The sequence below is a fragment of the Lasioglossum baleicum genome, chromosome 7 (genome assembly GCF_051020765.1).
Source record: "Lasioglossum baleicum chromosome 7, iyLasBale1, whole genome shotgun sequence".
NCBI lineage: Eukaryota > Metazoa > Arthropoda > Insecta > Hymenoptera > Halictidae > Lasioglossum > Lasioglossum baleicum.
This window is the reverse complement of record NC_134935.1, coordinates 8,020,196-8,030,691: the sequence shown is the minus strand read 5'-3', so window position 1 is coordinate 8,030,691 and position 10,496 is coordinate 8,020,196. Positions and strand designations below refer to the sequence as shown.

Sequence of the window (10,496 nt, the reverse complement as noted above, 5' to 3'; positions counted from 1 at the left end):
GGTCCATCGGACGGCAGAAAACGCTACAAATGCGCGCGCAGGCGGACGTCCAAAATTTGATTTTTTGTTTATAGGGGTGCTGCCCTCTTTTTTTGCTTACTGGGTTGTAGTAAAGTAGTAGTTGCAACAATATCTTTACTAAAAGCACAAACGATCGACGACAATGCGACGACGATAAAAGTCAATAATATATAATATGTACATTTTTCGATAATTATTATCTGATTACATACATTTAAAAGCCGCGTAATGGAAAATATTTGAATTTACATTCGATCAAATCGACATATGTGCAGCTGTACATACATTTAAGTCGCCCGATAAGATGTATTCCCTGTGTTAGTTGTGTAATATCCAGCTCGCGATAAAGTGCAATTTCGAAGATACATTTATTAATTTCCAGATTTCTAGATCGTTTGAAAACTTTCCGGTATCCAACGCGAGGTGTTTGGCCAGCGTTTGAATTTTCCCGCCGTTTCCGAGGAGCGATGCGACCGTTCCTTGGTTTCCGGTTGTCAGAAGACCAGCAGCTGTTCCACCGTGTTGATCATCTGCGATAGCTGCGGTGTCCACGAGAAATACACACGCTTTGACAGCGATAGTGCACTACCGCTATATGGAACGCCACTGACTTTCATTGGTAAGCAAACGCATTGTTTAGTTTCGACTTTTGTTCTCAATGAAAATCTACGCTTTAACAGCAAACGTGCGCGAAGTACCACATTGCGGTAAAATTGTTGTATCGATTTTCTGCTTCGTTCTAGCTATCGTTTAACCCGAAGCATGTACTACGTGTTCTTTAAAATTCACCGGATCCGCTATCGTGCACGTATTCTCATCTTCCCATTCTAGTTTTCCCCAATGAAACGGTCGGCGAGTTTATACTAACGTTTTAGACAGTGTCTTCTGTCAAAACTCGGTTATGCAGGCATGTTCCTGACAGGATACTTCCTCATTCTTCTCTCATGTGTCACAGTCGTTGCTTCTTTGTCTCTCACAGACAATAATCGACTTTTCTTATCGACTGTTACCAAGATTGTTAGGTGTAATGAAAAAAGAACAGACAGCTCCACTATACGATTCAATTGTAATTTTACCAATTGTGTTTTAAAGGTACAATACAGTATAAGATTATTGTTTGATAACTAGACAGCGGATTTTTCTGCAGAATCAAAATTTTGAATGGAAGTTTATTTTCTTTCTTAATATATTTAATGGATTGAAGAGAATGTAATAGTATTTTTAAATGCATGTGTAATCCACTGTCTATCGATAACACAGTCTCACAGGAGAACTTTGTTCATCGAGGACAGAATCTTTTATGAGAGCAATGCAGCGTAACATTCTCTATACTGCTTCGTAAGTTGTTTCTCATTCTGCAACAAGGTAGGCATAGATAGGAAGTAGAAACACTATGTACAATCTGTCTCAAAGTGTTTCGTACAAGCAACAATATTGGCCACTTGCTCGTGGCATTTTTTTGGGGTAAAAATGTAGTGCACGTAGGAAAAAGTGTGCTGTTTATGGAAAGACCATTGGATGTACTATTGGATTTTTACCACAAATTTAATTTCAGATAAAGTCAGAAAATGTTATATATATATAACTCAAATTTTTGCTAATAAAGAACAGAAATTCTACGAGCATGGGATCTTTAAGTTGTCTGAAAAATCGCAAAAGATCACAGAACAAAGTGTTGTAGAACGTATTCTAAATAGTAAAGAATTGGCTCCGAATTTTTCTTGAGAAAATGAAATGACGAAATGAATTAGCGTTCATAGAACATTCCTCGCCGAGCGTTGTACACGTTTCGTGACAAGCTCGCGTTCCTTTCACCAATGAATTGCTCGTCGCGATAAGGAATATCCGTTCCGCCGTTTGATTCATTCCCATTTGAAAATCAGCATGGCGAACCGCGTCGATTAGCGAAACTCGATTGTCGATCGATAGAGGGTGCGAGGAAGTTTGTAAAGTCTGTGTTGTAAGAAACGGCGAAATCTTTGTTATCTGCCCCATTTAAAGATTACCCCCGAACGTGACAAGAACGATGGCGCTCCCGGTCGCTTTTCATTGGTCCATTCCATCCCAGGGCCGTCGCTACGCGGAGTAAATTCGGTAGAAGATTCACGAATCGTGTCCATCACGATTCCATGATTAAAATATCGGAAGTATTAGGTCGTTTGAAAAGTCATTTCGCTTTCTCAAGGGAAAATGAAAGCGAATTTTCGACCATTTAGAATAAGTTTTACGACATTCTGTTTCATGATCTTTTGCGATTTTTCAAGCAACTTAAAGATCCCATGCTCGTAGAATTTCTATCTTTTATTAGCAAAAAATTGAGTTGTATGACTTTACGACTTCATTCAAAGGTCACGATTTTAAATTTTTTTATCCTAGCCTAGAATGAAAATTTAATTGAAAGTCTATATGTAAAACGCAGAATAGAAGTGATTATTTAGTATCTTCCCATATCTCTCGAGGACCCCGTTCTTCAGCCGTTCCTGAAAGGGTCACGTGGTTTTGTTGTGTTTCGTTCGAATCTTCATGCGAACAGGCAATGGCAATAACAGCAAATGGTTGGCTATTAATTCTTGACAATTGAGAGAAAATATTGTTTATGTTATAACGGAAGCATAAGGGATTGTGCGAACTTATTGAACAGGTGAGACGATCGATATTTTAATGTATTTCCGCATCTCATGAGTCATGCGTGCGTCACTGTAGTCACGCAGACCATCTTCCGATCGGTACACGCGAGAGGAAAAACATAATCTGACGTCATAAGCGATGTCATTTGCAATTTGTTCTTCGATAGGAAAAATTTGACATACACGTCAATTGCCACATAACAGCTGTCTACTCCACTCGTGTGCTATAAGCGATCACGTTTTTTCACAATCACGGTGATTTTTCACAGTGATTCTTGATTTTCGTGATCGCTTCTGATTGGCGGAGAGCATAATTGTTAGATCTACAATGTGTCAAAATTGGAAAAAGAGAATCTTTGAAATTGTAAACGTATTCAACTGCTCGCGTAGAATAATGTTGCATACTATCGATGATTATCGACAACTATCGATGGCAGACGGTTCGGTTACCGGAGTATATCTCCGTCAGAATTCAGTGTAAAAATAGCAATCGACAACAGGGTACATCGTTGCATGAATTCCTCCCCCACCCCTGTCTGAGGCACTTCGAAGTTCGATATATCGAGTGTACGCCGCGTTCCCGCGCCTTTACATTGCAGTCTGGTATTGCCGCGTTTGTATTGGCGCTTTCCATTGTCGCGACGACGACGATCTACCCCCACCAGTAGGGCGGCCACCGCGTCGCGCCGAGACTCTCTGCGACTGCTCGTTGGTGTCAGTCGGCTGACTAGCTATCCTCGACTCGTAGGTAAAACATCGGCTCCGTCGAGTGCACACAGTTTCTCTACCGGGTCTCTTCACTCGCACGTCAGTGGTCACAGTGACAGTTCCTCGTTTACATTAGTCGTTCACACGAAGAACAACCGTAAACGAATAAAACCGTGACCAGCCGGAGACACCCATCGAAAACGCAACTGCATCGTCGACTCACGGTTAGTAACGTTCAGTGTCATAGTCTTCGATAAACCTTCCACAGTTTCCAGCCAATTTCTTTGAACTACACTGTCTCGTAAGATTTCGGTAATTCGCTCGAATTTTCGCAGTGCTATATTCTTCTTCGATATATCGTGTTCGATGGAGATTAAATCGATACAGAACGAGAGAAAAGCATCGTGTCTTCTCTTGGCAACTGCTGCTGACACCCTGTTTACTCGGATCAATTGGCAAACGTCTTAGCTCGCATAGTAGGGACTCCCAATTTTTGAATGTACAGAATTTTCGAATGTACAGAACAGGGACGTGCCATTTTCTACGTTGTGGACTGTGAATTTGTTTTTCAAACGTGGTCTCGCGCGTGTCTCTCTCTCTCTCTCTCTCTCTCTCTCTCTCTCTCTCTCTCTCTCGCAGGTCGCACCGGAGATTAAACGCTCGATATTGTCGTTGATTTCATAGTGTTTATCGAGAAGGTAGATCTCTGTGTCGTGAGTACGTTTGTTGACAGGTACCGTGGTGATTAAGCTTAACCTAGATTCGAGGCGTTACGCTCGCCGCAAATCAGCCTTCTTACACTTGACACGTTTATGGTTTTCGAGGGTTGCTCGCGCCCTCGCAACCTACTAAACCAATTAAGAATCCGTTAAATAATATGTTGTTGAAGGAATAGCGACGAACGAGAGAGCCTCGTTGGCGAAAATAGGCTCCAAATGTTAAACAGGTCCGCGATTGTCGGACATTTTTAGACGTCGCACGTCGTGGGGCATTTGCCCCGAAAACCTGGCCAAAACTGTTTTACCATTGTTATAAGTGGACATTTTGAAACAGTAAAAATATTAGACGAATTTGAAGATACTGTTATATATTATATTCAACCTAGTAAATATGTATATTAAGAAAGGGAATAAACTTCGATTTCATTCCAATTTGTTGAAATTCACATTAAAAAAAAAACGTATCTTAAAGATCCACTGTCTAATTAGACAGACTTGGAGAGTTGCGACAAAAATTCTGATGAACAAAATTCAGATTCGTGGACGACTGAACTAACTTTTGCAAAAATATTTTAGTTTGTTAATCGATGCAGTTCAATATATTTCGATGTTTCATTACGCGTTTCATGATAATACAACGTATTTCTTATAAATTAAAGTAATCAGTAGAGAAAATGTTTTTATCGGATAAAGCATGGTTTCAAGAGAGCTTTCGCGAGAGCTTTCGCGAGATTGTAGCAAATATTTTGTCACGTCTTCTTCTCTCATATTTTTCAAGGGCACCTTCAATTTCTTGCATATATTCGTTGAGTATCATAACATAAAAAAAAAGAACGGAAGATTGTTTCTTTAATTTTTTTCGTACAAAAAAAATTGGTTATAATCACGCGAAAGAAAACATTTTCGATCGGACTGTTAACAACAGAGTAATCTGTAGATTGTATAGAAAACCAGTATCCTAGGAGTCGTCGTACAATTATGTTTACTCCGTTTTTGTACGCTACACTTGTGAGAAAATCACGTGGCTGTAGATTAGTATTTGCATACATGTTCAGAAACATGAGAAGAAAGTTTTATTCATTTCGGAGAAAATAAATAAAATAATGGAGTTTTGGCCAGATTTTCGAGATAAATGTCCCACTGTGCGTTGGAGGCGGATGAGTGGAGGGGGAAGGTGTCATCCGACAATGCGAAAGGGAAATTAGCGAAAGGGCGAACGGGGTTTCGCGACGGTTTCGATTTCCGCGGCGAACTTCCAACCGGGAGATGACGTCGCCGAAACGTTTTTGCCTCCGAGAGCAGAACAGGAGACTTTATTTATTGATTTCTTAAATGTCGGACGTGTATGCGCGCTGTCTACTTATCCGCCGCGTGCACGTGAGGCCACGGTAGGAGAAAAACGAGTACAGCGATGGTGTACTGTCACTCGATAAGGCAGGCGAACATTTTTAATTTAATGTGCCCACAAATTGTATTTGAATTTAGATTTAAATATTATGATTGAAAGCTGTTGATACACTGTTGTTTTGTTCGGAGCTGGTTCTCGACATGCGGAACCGGAAGTGCAAGGTTCCTCTAGCTTATCGAATCGCTCTTTCAAATGTGTAGGTCGTGTTTGTCGCAACATTATTCATAGACTATTATTTATATATTTTTGCAGCATGTATACAATGGAAAATATGAATAGTAAAGCAACTGTAATTTTGGCAATTTCGAAACAGTATTAGAAAATATAATTATTTTTCTTTGAGAAACTAAGTCTCAAAACCCATTTAAGTTTCCCGCGCACAGTGTATAATTTGGATCGCATCGCGAATGAATATCGCAGAAAGGAAAATAGAATGAAAGTGGCCGATGGAAATACGATACTGGGCGTTAATGGATTGGCACAATGTCACGCAACAAACAGCATTTACGCTGAGACTATCAGCTGGTACAAGATGACCCACTTTACGATTTTTATGGCATAATTACTGGAATCGCGAAGCTGCCCTTGTCAGGGATCGATTAAATATTCATTTCCGTGCACGTAACTGATCGAAGCCAAGTTGATTTTTCCGCGGATACGATCTTGTCATTTTCATAAAAAATTCAAAATGGACTACCCTCTGTTCTGGAAGCGGGTAGCGTATATTTCATATTTCATGGGGGTTGAAATATTTACGGACATATACTGTACGGGAACATTTCTCCCGCGTGTGTGAGCACGGTAGCTTGCAGAATTATTCGTGCACAACTTCATCTACATTTTTAGTCTCGTAATTAAGTAAATGTTACATATTAACACGGAAATGTCGTATGTGTGAGACCATAATTATGAAAGTGGTCCAACTGATATATTTCTTGTTGAAAAGGATATCAGCACTGAATGAATTCCATCTAATCTTGAAATAATATCGTAAAGATTTAATCAATTTAGTTTAGATAAACTCATTTTTCTATAAATTTTCACTTGGACCACTTTTGCAATTATGGGCACATACATACAATGAGAAAGCTCAATCAAATTAACGAGGTAGTAAATAAATTCTAAAATAAAATATTCTTCGTAGCCATACAAAAAAAATCTTTTCTAATTAAAAGAACGAGTAATATTAATGAAACTCACCGTAATAAACAGTAGGTCCCGCTGAAATTAGGCGTTAGTGAGAGTGGAAGAGGGGGAGAAACGCTGAGGGGACCAAATATCATTTATTTATTTGATGTTAATAAAATCATTGTGATAGTTGTGTACGGGCAGTTATGTGGCTCGCAGTAAACGCGCGGGGCCGGCCGTTGTTTCGATCGGTGGAATTTCAGGTCATCGACAGTGACAGGTGACCTGGACAGGTTTTTCCAGTGTCAGTAACAGCTGATAGTCATTGATAACGGAGCAGTGGCGCGCGCGCGCGTCCTGCGCAGCAGCGAATGTGCGAAAGTGTTGGCAATGTTTACGGTTTGTTTTTTTTTTTGTTCTTTGAATTCAATTACCGCATTGCATCGACGGCGAAGCTGGCCAGCGGCCTGCGTGATGCACGAGGTAGTGCACGCATGACTTCACCGGATAAGAAAACGCTGTATCATATCGATTCTCCTACAAACCTGTTCTATATTTATTTGCGGTTCCCTTTTGTTGTTCCATTCTAATCCACCTGTACGCTCTAGGGAACTCTTGTTATCCTCGCGAACTACCTAATGATCGGACTGCGGATCTTTATGCAGATTCGCCGCATTTGCCAAGATTCTATTTCTCCGGTGACTACTACGGTGACCGGGTCGATCTTGACCTGCTCTTCCAGGAGACAAAAACTGGCCGTAACGATTCATGACTTGGAATTGAATTGATCACAACATAAAAAATAGAATTGTGACTATGAGATCAACATTTTCTACCCGAATTGCAACAAACCAGAGCGAAATAGAAATGGATTTTCTTTCTCAATACACTTTCAATAGGTTGCAAAATAATGTAACTGTATTTTTAAATTATTTAATGTTTCACTGTTTCAAATTACGTCTACACCTTTTTAATTCAAACGAATTCATGGAAGTTTCATTTCAGTTACAGATACAAAATTATACGGAACGGTAGTGATATTAAAATTGATTTGTTTTTATACGGAAAGATTAAAAAGTTGTTCTTCGTTAGCAGACGTAAGCGATTGCATAATATTTGTCCTGCGAGCAGAGTTTCAGACACGTCCTCACCGTCGTGAATTTCCATTCGAAATATTATCCGTGACTCTTTTTGTCAATAACGAGGCTGGTTGCATCGCGTTGCATTACGGCACGATGCTGTTATCTCGCCGGTACAGGCAAGTTTGTCCACGTGGCTCAGACGCAGTCTTATCTACCTTTCCCGAAACAACATGTTATCTAACGTCTTCTCGGTAATTTACGATTAGGGTTGTGTAATGAAGGATGTATCGATCTTCGAGTCGACCTGTAGTCGATAGAAAGCCCGTTTCATCAGAAATGCGACGGAACATTTTAATTCAACAAAATGTAAGAACATGTCACCGACCACCGCCGGTTTTATGGCTGGATAAGGAATAGTATACATGTGCCCATAATTATGGATTTATGACAAAAATGAGGAGGTGTAAATGAACACTAAATCTAGCGAGCACTAAAAGCGATAAGAATGTTTTAACTTATGAAAATGACGAGGCTCTATTTATTTAAATTTTATAATGTTAAATTAAATAATGTTAACAATTGTAAAATGGAAAATATAATACCGGTCATTTGGACCGGCAGTGGTAGGTTTGGTGTTAAAACAGTAATAACATTAGAAGAAATTAGAAATCCTATTATTTCTTTTATCTACATATATCTATCTTTTTCTTTTATCAATGTTTATACCTTTTTTTTATAGATGTGGTTGAAAAAATGCGTTACGCACACCCCAGAAGGGGGTAGTGAGAGACTCGAGTAACAAAAAAATTTGAATTTATACATTAATTGAGCTTTATAGTATAGGAATTACGCATTTACCAGAAAAAAAGTCATGGAAACAAATTCGAAAGGCTCAAAACAATAATGCAATTTAACCAATGTCTTATGTCAAAGCATTAGAAAGTATGTATGTGACATGGGGCGTTCTTCCTGACAACCACAGATTGATACCTATATTTCTTCTATATGTATTATTTTTATCTTATTTGTACCTTCTATTATTTCCAACCGATTAATCACATTGAGAAAGAAAATAAATTTCTATTTCGCTCCAGTTTTGGTCGCAATTCAGGTAGAAAATTTTTATTTCGCATAAAGATCCGCTGTCCAATTATGAAGCAGAATTATAGGCACATGTATATAGTTAATCTTTTTAGAACACGGCGCTCTTAAAAAAGAAAGAAGAGCAGCGGTAGAAACGCGAGTCGGTCGATGATCACGGATCATTGTGACGGTGAAAAGCGTGTTTTGAAAGAACTCGCGAGGGCGTGTCGTCGACAGGAGGCCCGGGGTCGCGGTCGTTTCGAAATAATGCTCGAGCCATGCGGTGGTTATTGATTTCCCACACCGCCTATTTCCCTCGAACGCGCTCTTACATTTTCGTTTATCGAGCACTGATATCTGTTTGTTCGGGTACTGCCAGTGAAAGGAAGAGGAAGGGAGAAAGAGAGAGAGAGAGAAAGGCGGCCTCTCTCCGTGTGCACGTTGCGTCCTCCAGATGCATCCGACCGGTCGCCCGTGATCTTGGCGAGGTGCACCGTGACCAGGAGGAACGGTAGACACGGTACCTTTCACCCTGGAAACGCGCCAACTTTGTCTCGAGGGCAAGGACAGGGCTCAGCCAATTGATCACGCCAGAACTCGCGCCTTCCGAGGCGTGTTTCGCCGCGAAACCGTTCGATTCCGCTCGTCTATTTTCACTTGCAACACTAATTATTGCGGTCCCGAGACCAGCTGACGATTCGTCAAAATTGAGCTTCAATTAAACATGAAACCGAAAGTCGAATCCCTATCGGCATTGATTCTTCCGAATTTTCATCTTCAAAATAGAAGTTGAACGCTCGAATATGAATTCTTAAAAATTCACGTGGAACTTTCAAATCTCAATTACCGAGAATGTTAATCGATCGAAGGTGGCAGAGTTCTACATATAGAATTGTCCTACATAAGAATAATTCGTGTAACTGGCGCGATTAAAGCGGAACAAACGATTAAAGTTGTTTTCCAACAGAGTATGTTCAACTTCTTTTAAGATCTCTACTAATATCTGCCGTGTTCATTTCATAAATTCATGCGGACACCGAAGTGACTCTGCAAAAAATTGTTCGTTTCCATCGGAACTGGTCCCATCTCTTTTGCAGAGATCGAGATTCAGCTTTTCTGAGACAGCTTCTAACCTTCCCAGGGAAAAAACCCTTCGGGAAGCTTTGCTGATCGAAGGGGCCAGACTAGGATCCACTTTCCCAGTCACTCGGTCCACATCAATCTCGAGAAAACCGTCGGTAGAGTGAGAAGGGTTGATTGCTGCGCGAAGGGTGAAGTATATTGGCTAGGAACCACGCAAAAGGTTAGACGCTCTATCCCCCATCGAGACGTCTCTACTTCTCCCTCGTAGAATCATGCTTCGTCGCGTAATAGTTTGTCACGGGAACTAGGTCTAACTTTGGTCGAAATTACACGGCCTCGAACCAGTCGCTAACCAACGGGAACCTACACTACTCATTCATCTTCGAAGCGTAAAAACTGGTTTGCCCGATCGAGCCTCGAATCGACGTCGTGCTCGTCTTCCGGTCAGTTGCGTCGCTTTGGTTTCTACATAGATTACGTGGACCACTCTACAGAAATATCATAATAACGGAAAATTACGTATACTGTTTACATACTATACACTAAATTTAGTTTAGTGTATACACTGAAAGAGATTCGTCATTCAAAAACTCACAAATAGGATCTTGAAATTTTCGTCTAGGCCTAAAAGTTTCGG

General features: G+C 40.3%; 1 protein-coding gene across 6 annotated transcripts in view; it reads left to right on the top strand.

Moving 5' to 3' along the window:
* Positions 1-481: 481 nt before the first annotated feature.
* Snap25 (Synaptosomal-associated protein 25kDa) overlaps positions 482-10,496 on the top strand; it is a 56,809-nt gene continuing 46,794 nt past the window's right edge. Inside the window, exon 1 of one of the 6 annotated variants that reach the window (XM_076427725.1) lies at positions 482-640. The gene's annotated coding sequence lies outside the window, so the exon portion shown is untranslated. Of the gene's footprint in view, positions 641-3,003; positions 3,581-10,496 lie in introns of those variants that run through there. The other 5 variants (XM_076427729.1, XM_076427726.1, XM_076427728.1 and 2 more) reach the window with 5 other exon arrangements.